Below are 13615 nucleotides of genomic sequence, written 5' to 3'. Positions count from 1 at the left end.
AACAAAGCTAGTGGAGGTGATGGAATTCCAGTTGAGCTATTTCAAATCCTGAAAGATGATGCTGTGAAAGTCCTGCACTCAATATGCCAGCACATTTGGAAAACTCAGCAGTGGCCACAGGACTGGAAAAGGTCAGTTTTCACTCCAATCCCGAAGAAAGGCAATGCTAAAGAATGCTCAAACTACTGCACAACTGCACCCATATCACATACTAGTAAAGCTATGCTCAAAAATTCTCCAAGCCAGGCTTCAGCAATACGTGAACCGTGAACTTCCAGATGTTCAAGCTGGTTTTAGAAAAGGCAGAGGAACCAGAGATCAAATTGCCAACATCCACTGGATCATTGAAAACGCAAGAGAGCTCCAGAAAAACATCTACTATTGCTTTATTGACTATGCCAAAGCCTTTGACTGTGTGGATCACAACAAACTGTGGGAAATTCTTCAAGAGATGGGAATACCAGACCACCTGACCTGCCTCCTGAGAGATCTGTATGCAGGTCAAGAAGCAACAGTCAGAAACGAACATGAAACAACAGACTGGTTCCAAATTGGGAAAGGAGTGCGTCAAGGCTGTATATTGTCACCGTTTATTTAACTTATATGCAGAGTACATCACGAGAAATGCTGGACTGGATGAAGCACAAGCTGGAATCAAGATTGCCGGGAGAAATATCAATAACCTCAGATATGCAGATAACACCACCTTTATGGCAGAAAGTGAAGAAGAACTAAAGAGCCTCTTGATGCAAGTGAAAGAGAAGAGTGAAAAAGTTGGCTTAAAGCTCAACATTCAGAAAACTAAGATGGCATCTGGTCCCATCACTTCATGGGAAATAGATGGGGAAACAGTGGATGACTTTATTTTTGGGGGCTCCAAAATCACTGCAGATGGTGATTGCAGCCATGAAATTAAAAGACACTTACTCCTTAGAAGGAAAGTTATGACCAACCTAGACAGCATATTAAAAAGCAGAGATATTACTTTGTCAACAAAGATCCATCTAGTCAAGGCTATGGTTTTTCCAGTAGTCATGTATGGATGTGAGAGGTGGACTCTAAAGAAAGCTGAGCACTGAAGAACTGATGCTTTGAACCGTGATGTTTGAGAATACTCTTGAGAGTCCGTTGGACTGCAAGGAGATCCAACCAGTCCATCCTAAAGGAGATCAGTCCTGGGTGTTCATTGGAAGGACTGATGCTGAAGCTGAAACTCCAATACTTTGGCCACCTGATGCAAAGAACTGACTCATTTGAAAAGACCCTGGTGCTGGGAGGGATTGAGGGCAGGAGAAGGGATGACAGAGGATGAGATGGCTGGATGGCATCACCGACTCAATGGACTTAAGTATGGGTAAACTCTGGGAGTTGGTGATGGACAAGGGAGGCCTGGCGTGCTGCAGTTCATGGGGTTGCAAAGATTCGGACACGACTGAATGACTGAACTGAATCAAAATCCATGTTATCAATACATGTTTAAAGGCATGGAAAAAACAGCATTGAAAGTACATAGAGAGTATGATCACAGTTCTAAAACCTATGTATATCTATTTAATCATTATTATTACTTTATCTGTATATCTACCAACATGTCTATGTGAATAGGAAAAAAAAACACTAGAATAAAATACACATAAATGCTAACAGTTCTTTTACCTGTGGAGGATTATAGCTATACAGGATGCTTCTCCACCACCCAAGCCATTTTATCTTCAGACCTAGCCTATCTGTCACTGCTTCCAGAAAGCCTTTGCCAACCAAGGTTAGGCCTCCTCCTCCCTTGTGGCTCAGATGGTAAAGAATCTGCCTGCAATGCAGGAAACCCGGGTTCAATACCTTGGTCAGGAAGATTCACCTGGAGAAGGGAATGGCAACCCTTTTGAGTATTCTTGCCTGGGAAATCCCATGGACAGAGGAGTCTGGTGGGCTACAGTTTATGGGGTCACAAAGAGTTGGACATGACTACATGACTAACATTTTTACTTTCAGTGCTTTGAGAGCATCTAATGGAGAAGGAAATGGCAACCCACTCCAGTGTTCTTGCCTGGAGAATCCCAGGGACGGGGGGAGCCTTGTGGGCTGCCGTCTATGGGATCGCACAGAGTCGGACACGACTGAAGCGACTTAGCAGCAGCAGCAGCAGCAATACACCCTTACAGCATAACACCAAATTGCTATCACTTGTATGCCTGACTATTTTTATTGTTCACTCTCTATTCCTTATGCTCACACACTGCCTCTTCATAGGAGACATTAAAAAAATCTGTAGAATAAATATATGCCAGAATTCTTGTTACAATAAAAAAATGATGGTATCATATTGAAAATAAAGGGCTAGGAACAGAAGATATTCAGGTGAGAAGCTGAGAGACAGAAAACTATTATTGTAATAGTGAGTAAATTACATATGACAGTGAATTGACTATTTTGGACCCAGTGAAACAGATGTTGTGTTGTCTAGTATACTAGATTGGTGTAGACAGATACACCATGGCTTTTTCTTCTTGGTCTAAATCACTGCAGTAACTGCCTCTGCTCTCCATTTTTTCTTTGCTCCCAGAGATATTGCCTATTCATCCAGCAGCTTCTGTCCTCCAAGTATGTCTTCTTGAGATTACCATCAGCTAAATATCACATTGTCTTTGGACGATTTTCCTACATTGTAACTCCCCATCACATTTTCAGTGCTTTTCTAGTTCCAGACATGCTACAGACTGTTAATTTACCCTTGCCTTTGCCTTGCCCAAGGAAATTGAAAATAAACTTTAATTTCCTAGTCGAGGGATATGAGTGCTTTGTGTAGTTCAGAGAAAAAAGAAAGATTATTATTCGATGGAATTAGGGAATATTAGAAGAGTTCCTTAAGTTAATGAAGTTACACAGTAATTGGTCATTTGTCCACATATTTGGACTTTATTCCAATGAGCAGAGGTTTTGTCAACATCTGAGGTCCATTTGATACCTGGCCTCAATCTGTCAGTCATTCCAGTAACCATATTCATAGAGTTCAGATCTGAATTCTGAGTTTCATCAAAAGTTTTCAAATGGCCTTGAAGATGCTACCGAAGCCATTCTTAGTTAGTTACCTCTCTGACTACATAAAAATGAAAGAAAAAATTTATTTGGAGCAAGTCAACAATCTCTGGAAGGATAATAAATGCTTTCAGAATTTCAGAAGCCCAAGCCTGAGCATCTGGGAGCAAAAGTGGATGGATAAGTCTTTACTGTTAAGTGTGAACGCCTGAAGGAATTTAACAGATGTCTTTGGAGTTGCTCAGTGAAGTACTAGAAGGAGTCTAAGTGTTATGCTAAACTGACTGAAGAAGGCAGAATGAATTGTTATTTCTGCAAACACATTGACTTTCAGCAGTTTATTTTTTTGTTTTAGTTTCTATTCCCTCTTTGGGGAACTATTTTACTGTTAAAATATATAAACTAGCAAAAAATAGTCAACAAATATTTATTGTATATCTGCTATGTGATAAGAACTGGATTCCATATACTAAAAAGAAATGGCCCCCACATGCACACAGATATGTATGTATTTTATGTCTTTTTTACACCTATTTGCAATCATTTCTTGTATATAAATGTTTTCTTTTCCCTAAACATTAGTATGTGTCACATTTTCCAGTGTTTCCCCATGGTTTTCATGGTCAACAACTTAATTCTGACAAGTGACTCTTACTCTTCTAAAGGACAAATTGCTGCCACAGTAAATGAGACCATGGAGAACGCTTTTGGCATATAGCATTTTTTTCTCACATTGTAATTGTTTCCTGAAGTAAATCCTTGGAAATGAGATTCTTGCATTACTGAAAAATCAAATATAATAGATGTATACTGCTCCATTTTGATGACACTGGAATTCATTGCTGCACTGCTTCTGGCTGAGTCTAGATACTGCTTCAGAATCTTTCTTAACACAATATTCCAAGCACTCTTTAACATTCAGCCTCAGTAACCAGCCCTGGAAAACAAATTTATGATTTTGATATGTACATCATACCAAAATATTACCTTGGAGATATGTCAGGGGGCAATGCCACTTTCATTTACTTTCCCTTCCTAGGAAACCAGCAGATTTCCCTTTAACTGACTCAATCTTCCCTGTAGTTCCTGTGGTCATTCTTGTTTCTAAATATTAAATACCCATCTCCCTGAACATGGTATTCCATCAGAGCTCAACATACCATGATGCAAACTGCCTTTCTAGATGCAGTGAATTTCTCCAGGGTTTAAACAAGAGCAGTAAATTTCCTTTAGCTAAACTGGCAGCCTTCCTGACAGCTCAATGACCACCAGCAATGGGAAAGAAACCTCCCAGAGCAGTGAGAAAGAGGCCCTGACATCTTTGTTATTTAAGTTAGAGAAAACAAGTTTAAACCAAGAGGCCACCAAGGGTCAGTATCAAGCCCCCTCCGGCCTGGCGCAGTCCATGACCTTCACATAGGAAGAGGCATGACTGGCTCTTGCAGTTACTTTTCCAGCAGTGTCAGGGCCTGGCCAATGTCCAGCTTCCTCTCCATCCACACCCAAAGCCTCTAGCACCCTAAAAGAAATCTTTAAGTACTGCTGTCTACTTCAGAATTTCTCCATGCTTTGCTTCTTTTCACTCCAAATTTTATTACTCATTTTTTCTGATTTCCCTGGTGTGGGAGACATCTGTTACTTTGCTTTATCTAATCTCTCTCTCCTCTGGTTCATTGGATCACAGCCTCCTTGTGCACACACCTCCATTCATGGCATTGCTGCCGCTTCATTAGGCTTCTCTTGTTTATCGGTGGGACTGCCAATCCAGTTCCATGCTCATCTCTCCGAAATAATTAGTATATGGCTCATTCTCATCTCCCTGGCTGGAGAGATTGGTTCAAATGCAGGTCAAGAGACCCAAGACAGAGTAATAAGTCTCTTCCAGAGTTCTAAGTCTTCTGAACTCAAGGTCCTCTGTTTTTCTCCCAAGGTTGCTAGACTTGGTTACTATGAATTTGGAGATGACTGTGGCCATGACCCTATGTCCTCAGCCACATGGTAGAAGCTCAGCCACAGCAGAAGAGAAGGAGGCCTATCTACAGAGATGGGGGAATGGTCTATTGGCAAATGCAGAGCTCTGTATCTAGTACAGCCAAGGAAAAGGAACAGGTTCCAAGTGCCTCCTTTATCCCAATGCACTCAGAGCCTGTCCTTGCCCCAGCAAAAGAAGTGAGGTTGGCATGACCACTCTGAGAAAGTACTAGGTCATTGGTATAGGTCACTAGGTCACTCCACTCCACTGGGTGGAGTAAAAGGAACATGGTCTGAGGTAGAGCCGGCTGGTCTTCTTGGTATTTAAAATGCTGGCTTCTGTGTGGAGGTTCCTCAGAAAACGAAAAAGAGAACTACCATATGATCCAGCAATCCCACTCCTGGGCATATACCCAAACAAAACTATAATTCAAAAAGATATATGCACCCTTATGTTTGTAATAGCACTACTCACAATAATCAAGATATGGAAACAACTTAAATTCATGCTCACTGACAGAAGAATGGACAAAGAAGATGTGGTACATATACACAATGGAATACTACTTGGCCATAAAAAAGAATGAAATAATGCCATTTACCAGACCACCTGACCTGCCTCTTGAGAAATCTGTGTGCAGGTCAGGAAGCAACAGTTAGAACTGGACATGGAACAACAGACTGGTTCCAAATAGGGAAAGGAGTACGCCAAGGCTGTATATTGTCACCCTGCTTGTTTAACTTATATGCAGAGTACATCATGAGAAACGCTGGGCTGGAAGAAGCACAAGCTAGAATCAAGATTTCCAGGAGAAATATCAATAACCTCAGATATACAGATGATACCACCCTTATGGCAGAAAATGAAGAAGAACTAAAGAGCCTCTTGATGAAAGTGAAAGTGGGATTAAAGCTCAACATTCAGAAAACTAAGATCATGGCATCTGGTCCCATCACTTCTTGACAAATAGATGGGGAAACAGTGGAAACAGTGACAGACTTTATTTTGGGGGGCTCCAAAATCCCTATAGATGGTGACTGAAACCATGAAATTAAAAGACGCTTGCTCCTTGGAAGAAAAGTTATGACCAACCTAGACAGCATATTAAAAAGCAGAGACATTGCTTTGCCAACAAAGTCCCATCTAGTCAAAGCTATGGTTTTTCCAGTAGTCATGTATGGATGTGAGATTTGGACTGGGAAGAAAGCTGAGTGCCAAAGAATTGATGCTTTTGAACTGTGGTGTTGGAGAAGACTCTTGAGAGTTCCTTGGACTGCAAGGAGATCCAACCAGTCTATCCTAAAGGAAATCAGTCCTGAATATTCATTGGAAGGACTGATGCTGAAGCTGACACTCCAATACTTTGGCCACCTGATGCGAAGAACTAACTCATTTGAAAAGACCCTGATGCTGGGAATGATTAAAGGTGGGAGGAAAAGGGGATGACAGAGGATGAGATGGTTGGATAGCATCACTGACTCAATGGATATGCATTTGAGTAAACTCTGGGAGTTGGTGATGGACAGGGAGGCCTAGCGTGCTGCAGTCCGTGGGGTCGCAAAGAGTCGGATATGACTGAGTGACTGAACTGAACTGAACTGATGGATGCAACTAGAGATTATCATACTAAATGAAGTAACTCAGAAAGACAAAGACAACTACCATATGATATTACTTTATGTGAAATCTAAAATATGACACAGATTAACCTATCTCCAAAGCAGAAACAGACTCAAAGGCAATGAGAACAGACTCATGGTTGCCGAGGGGGAGGGAGATGGGGAGGGAAGGACTGGGAGTGTGGGATTAGCAGATGTAAACTATTATATATAGAATGGATAAACAACAAGGTCCTACTGTATAGCCCAGGGAACTATATTCAATATCCATTACTAACCACAGTGGGAAAAGAATATTTAAAAAAAAAAAAAAGAATGTCTATATGTGTATAACTAGGTCACTTTGCTGTACAGCAGAGATTGACACAACATTATAAATTAACTATACTTAATAAATAAATACACAGCTGGCTTCTTAGCAGAGGTCTGAACTGAGTGGGTCAGCCTCAAAATTGTTTTTCATAAGCACACAGAGGGAAACTTGTTAGTCATTCACAAATTTTAGGAATACCCCCTGCTGCTGCTGCTAAGTCGCTTCAGTCATGTTCGACTCTGTGCAACCCCACAGATGGCAGCCCACCAGGCTCCGCCGTCCCGGGGATTCCCCAGGCAAGAACACTGGAGTGGGTTGCCATTTCCTTCTCCAATGCATGAAAGTGAAAAGTGAAAGTGAAGTCGTTCAGTCATGCCCAACTCTTAGTGACCCCATGGACTGCAGCCTACCAGGCTCCTCTGTCCATGGGATTTTCCAGGCAAGAGTACTGGAGTGGGTTGCCATTGCCTTCTCCAAGGAATACCCCCTAACCACCCCTAAATTCTTGTCAATAAGCTTCTTCCCCTAAGAAGGCAGTTTCTCTGGGACACCAGCATCAAATGCTTCCTTTTGGCAGAGCAGCAGAGTGATTAATGAGCAGATTAACTCATCCACCAATTGAATGTGCTCACCATCCCCTGGACATTTCTTCTGCATACTTAATTCTTTCACTCGGTGTCCTTCCTCCTTTCTGCCATTGATCCCAGGGACATTCAAGTTTTTTAACTGTGCCACTTGTCATCCAAAATCCATGTGTGGGCATGGACTGGCTGCTGGAGTGATTTATTGATCAGAATGGTGGGTGAGAGACTCCACATTTGGTATATGACTTTTGGATATGATTCAGTTGTTAGTCGAGTGTTCATGGAAGGTTTATTAAGATTTATTTTTCTTTTTTGTCAGCAATCCCACAGAAGACTCAGGTTTTATGAGTTTATTTTAGTGGGGTGAAATTAAAGGACATCTAGACCATATCATTTATTTATATTCGACTTCAATGACAATTACTACTTGATTCAAAAGTCCCATTCAGCACCCAACTGAAGTGATGACAGATAATTTTGCTCCCATGGCCATATAGCTACTTGGGGAAACATTTCAATTATACAAGGTCAGATGAGCTATGTTCCACACTCTGACAGGCTACAGATGGATGGGGGAGATGACTCTAGGTGCCCCTCCTCCATGAAGCCTTCCCTGAGCTCCTCTATGTTTTGTGTTTCTCATTAGCTTTTGATCATTTGCTGCTTCTTATTCATAAACATTTACTGGGCAGACACCAAGTGCCAGACACTCTGGTAAGTATTGTGAGGAATCCTTTCTCCTTCTCCCTCCTGGAAGGACATACGTCTGTCCCTCTCTACCCATTCTTCCACACAGGAAGGGAGGCTAATCCTACTGATCATCCCTTGACATTTTGCTGTGAGCAGTATTACTCCTTCTGGTTCTTCCGGCCCATCCCAGCTGGATGGTGGCAAGCTTGCCATTCTGGTCCACATTGCTGGTTGGGCAAATGGATGTGGGATCTGCTGCATGTCTCCCACTGCTTGTCAGCATGCCTGAGTACGTGGGTCCCCAGATTCATATTCAAGATACACAGAAGAGGCCTGATTAGCCTTGAGCCTGGGCCAGATATTCTAGTCCAGCTTTCACCAAAGCTTCTGCACATGGATATGTATCAGGCACTCTCTGGGCTGCTATGACTGTTGACTCCCATCGAGATATTGGGACTTGTGTCTCTGTCGTCCTTAGCTGGACAGACACATGGGTTGAGTGGCAGATCTCCAACTGCCACCACCAGGCAGTGCTGGTATCAGTAATAGCACTCTTTCTTTTTAGGGTGAAAGGTGACCATAAGAATAACAGAATCACCCAGAGTTTAGAAAATGTACCCATCTCAAACTATTTTGTGATAGTCTTGTCTGGGCCACAGGACCTGACCAAAGTTCCTTGAAGTGGATGGGGTTTGCTCTGAAGAGAAATAGCATTCCCACTGCCAGTGCTCCTGGAAAGAGGCCAGTCCTTACACACGCATGAGAGGAAACTCTTTCTGCACTCTGGGATTTGAAAGATACCTAGAACACTGCCAGAAAGAGGGAGGGCAGAAGTGGGAAGTTGCTGCTCCAGGTAACACAGAGGCAGACTGTAAGCAAGGTGAATCTGCCCTAGACCCAGAGGCAGTTCTATCCCCTGTAGTATTACTCTTGCATGTGTCTTTCTCTTCCACTGTTCCCAGCCATCACTACATTCTGCTTGGAATCTGTATACTGGCTTCTTGGCACTATGGGAATTGAAGGACCAGGTTTCTGCTCAACCTAAATATATACAGAGAGAGCATACAGCCCACCCTTAGAGCCAGAGGGGGTAGAGCAAGAACAGGCAGCAGTGGATGACAGCATAGTGACAAAACCAGGGGGCTGGGAGGAAGAGCAGCGATGTGGCTACTAAGACGTCACACCACCATGAAGAGCATCTCTTCATCTTTGCATTACTCATAAGAGTCAAAGCCCTGGGTAGAAGGGTGTCAAGTCCGGAGCATGTGTCCATACCTTAGCTGCTGGGGTTGGGAGAAGACAGAGAGGAGTTCCACAGGGAAGGCAGAGCACTGCCGCCCACCAATACCTCACACAGTGGGGCATTCCCTCTCCTTAAACAGAAAGCAGGGTTAGGAAAATATTTACACTGAAAATTCTCTACACAAAACCAAGCCCTTCTACTTTCTTTGAAAGCACCTGGAATTTTCCTATTAGTAGCTTATTCTTGAAATTACATTGTTGTTATTTAATCTTTAGGAGTTATCGATTAAACTGCAAATGTCTGCGAAGAGTCATAAGTTATTAAACCCATACTGATCGATACCTGAGTATGAGTTTGGACAAATGATACCCAAAGGTGAGTCAGCTGAAGGGAGGGCCTGAAACAAAAGGGGTCCTGAGGGCTGGCTGAGGGCTGGCTCTCCCACTCAGAAGAAGCGCTCTTTCTCCAAAGTAGAAGGTTGTAGTTGTGACTGGTAAAACAGACATTAAATAAAAAGTGTTACCATTAACCTCTCTAACATGGAAAAAATATTGAAGATACCAGTGGAAAAAAAAAATGGAAGACAATTTGCGTTAAGGAAGACAACAATCCAAAGATGGGAAAATTAAAAATTTCATTTTTGTAATAGTACACATAGAAAACAAATGCCAAAAGAATAATCACCAAACTATTGATAATTAATATGTAGAAGGTGAGATTAGAAGATCCTTTTTTTCCTTTGCTAAATTTAAGTTTAAATTTATCAGAGCAATTACTGTAAAACTTTTAGGTAGAAATAGTTTCACAAAGCCTTTGCCAGAAAAGCAAGAGTTTCCCTTTATCAGTCTTTGTATCCCTAACTCCCTCTCCAAGGCTAGTGAGTTTCAGCTCTTTGGAATGTTTCTCCTATTATTTATTTTCATATACTAAAAAAATTCATGAACCGATATTTCCTTTTTTTTTTAATTTTTTTATTAGTACAGTTTTTTTTAATTTTATTTTTAAACTTTACAAAATTGTATTAGTTATGCCAAATATCATAATGAATCCGCCACAGGTATACATGTGTTCCCCATCCTGAACCCTCCTCCCTCCTCCCTCCCCATACCATCCCTCTGGGTCGTCCCAGTGCACTAGCCCCAAGCATCAAAAATTCATGAACCGATATTTCCTGAACATTCCATTTTAAACATTAGCTATAGACTTCCCACTGTGGCCCTGACCTTCTCACACAGTTCTCCTCCTCATATGCCCATCCTCTCTCTCCACTCTCCTACATATTTAGACCATGATTTAGTTAACCATTATCTAGCATTTAAAATACTGTAACTGGGACTTTCCTGGTGGCCAAGTGGTTAAGACTCCACATTCCCAATGCAGGGGTCCTGAGTTGCATCTCTGGTCAGGGAACTAGATCCCATAAGTCACATGGAAGATCAAAGATACCACATGCGGTAACTAAGACCTGGCACGGTCAAATAAATAACCAATAATAAAATAAAATCCTTTAACTGTGTGTGTATGGCTCATAGAAAAGGCCATGCTACTACTTCTTCTTATATAACATTTTGATTTTCCTGGAGTTGTCTTGTTTCTGTTGTGATTGTGACTGACATTGTCATTTGCTTAGTTCTCTATGTGCCTATTACTACTTTATCCCCAAACATTCCCTTGGAGCTCTTAAGAATTTCTCTCAGCATACTCAAATCCATTTGCAGTCTCTCAAGGACGGTTTTGCTTAGGGACATCCTCCTAGAACCCACCATCCTTCAATTCCAACCTGTACTTGTGTGCTCTCTAGACCAGCTAAGCAACTGTCATTTTGGAACCTCTTTCACCAACTGTCTGGGAATTCCCTTCAGCTCTTATTTGTGCTGAATCCCCTATTTCCTATATCTCATGAATTTCTCTTTCTTATTGTACTTTTCCAATGTGGTAGAACACAAACTGAGAAAGATTTCTATGGGATGTAAAATTTTCAAGATTATATGTATCTTTTTTTTCATTCTTCACAATTGATTCACCACTTGTCTGGGAAAACAACTCCAGAATCAAAGTCATTTTCCCTCAACAATGTAAAGACACTTTTCTGCTAACTTCCATCTTCCAATGGAGCCTTTAAGAATCCCAATGCCATTCTGATTTTTCTCCTTTGTACGTAGCCTTCTTCTTCCCCCTGAAGTTTTAAGAGCTTCTCTGTTTCTGGCATTCTGGAATTTAACAGTGATGCACCATGTGAGGGTCCTGTTACTGTCCTTGTTTTGAACATTTTGGTGGACACTTTGCATCTAGAAACACAGATCCTTCCATTACAGAAAATGTCAATTCTTTGATACCATCTTCTCCTTTAGTTTCCTTTCCATTTTTCTAGAATTCTTATTAACTGATGTTTGACCTCAGAGATAGATTCTCCATTTTCTCTCTGCTGTCTTTTCTCTCCTCCTTTCCATCAATTTTCAGGGAGATTTCCTCTACTTTATCGTACAGTCTTTTATTGAAACTTTTATTCCTGTTTATATCTATAGATATATAGATATAGATACAGATATATATAGTTGCAATGCAACTTCCCTGACCAGAGATTAAACCCAGGCCACAGCAGTGAAAGCCTAGAATCCTAACCTCCAAGCCACCAGGGAACTTCTACCATATTTTTAACTGTCAAAAAGTTGAATACTTTTTACAATACCTTATTTTTGTCTCATAGATGTAACTTCTTTGCTCTCTGAGGATAATACTAATAACTTTAACCTTTCTTTTTATCACTGCACTGTCTTTGTTTCCTCCATGTTTTGTTTTCCCCTTTAATTTATTTTGATATCTGTGTTTCAAATTAGAAGCAATTCTCAGTATTTGATTACACTGAGAGGAGGCTGCTATAGTCTGAATGTTTGTATCCCACAAAATTCATATGTTGAAATCCTAATGCCTGACGAGATGGTATTAGGAGGTGGGGCCTTTGGGAGGTGCTTAGGTCAGAAGGATGGAACCCTCATGAATAGGATTAATGTTCTTACAAAGAGACCCCACACAGCTCCCTGATTCCTTCTACAACATGAGGACACAGTGAAAAGGTGCTAGCTGTGAACCCAGAGGAGGGCTCTTACTGAACTGTGGCAGCTATTTGAAGCACTGACCAGGAAGTACCCAGTAGCTATAGAATTGTCTTTTGCATCAGTCCATTCCCCTAAGAACCACCATCCAATCTACCTGTATAGAGATGTGAGACTGACCACAGCATCCTGGGAGCTGAGTGACGGAAAGAAGCTGGGCTCCTCCATAGTCAATGAGGAGCCTTTCACTTAATACCCATTTCCAATGAAAAGTATCACTTCCATGCTCAGCTGTGTCCTAAGCCCAGAAACTCAAGTTCAACTTCTCCAAAGAAAACACATTTCATCTTTAGCTAGGATGAGGAAGGGAGAGTTGTGCAGCTGCTCAGGCTAGGAGAGAGGCCCTGTGAGTCTAACTACCCTTTAAACAACTTTTAAACTCTTCCTGTGTTTGGAGCACTTGCACTCTGGCTTGCAGAGGAGTCTGCAATTCCTGTATCTCCAATTCCTGAATCTCTAGACATTCTGTGGGATGAATAAACATGTTTTTTATAGCCCCTCATACCCCTTACCTTACAGGCTCCTAGGTCTCAGTTCCCCTAACTCTTTGAGAAGTCCCTTATCAGTCCTACCTCACATCTTCCATCCTGCTGACTTCTCATTTTCTTTCTTTGTCTTTATGAGTTTTACCATCTTCAGTTAATTAGTATCATTTTAGCTGGGTTGAGGGAGGAAACCCAGCTTAATAGTACTGTTCACTCTGCCACATCTAAATGGAAGTATTCAGGGCACCTTAATTCTTTCTCTTAAAGCCCCTTTTTAATGTTATTTATTTTATGTTCAAATAAATATATTTTACCTCCTATTATAATTAGGAACAAGTTAGCACCTTAAAGAGCTTTCCTGTAATCTTATTAGCTTTGGCCATATATTTTCTCAGTTAAAACAAAACAAAAAACGAACGGCAGGGTACACTAAAAGTACCATATCTGGGACTTCCCAGGTGGTCCACCGTCTGAATACTGAAACAAGTATTCAGACGGTGCAAATGCAGCAAGCTGTGTACTCATAATATGTGCACTTCTCTCTATATATATTATTCCTCAGT

This window comes from Bubalus kerabau, chromosome 1, assembly GCF_029407905.1.
Source record: "Bubalus kerabau isolate K-KA32 ecotype Philippines breed swamp buffalo chromosome 1, PCC_UOA_SB_1v2, whole genome shotgun sequence".
NCBI lineage: Eukaryota > Metazoa > Chordata > Mammalia > Artiodactyla > Bovidae > Bubalus > Bubalus kerabau.
This window is presented reverse-complemented; position numbering follows the sequence as displayed.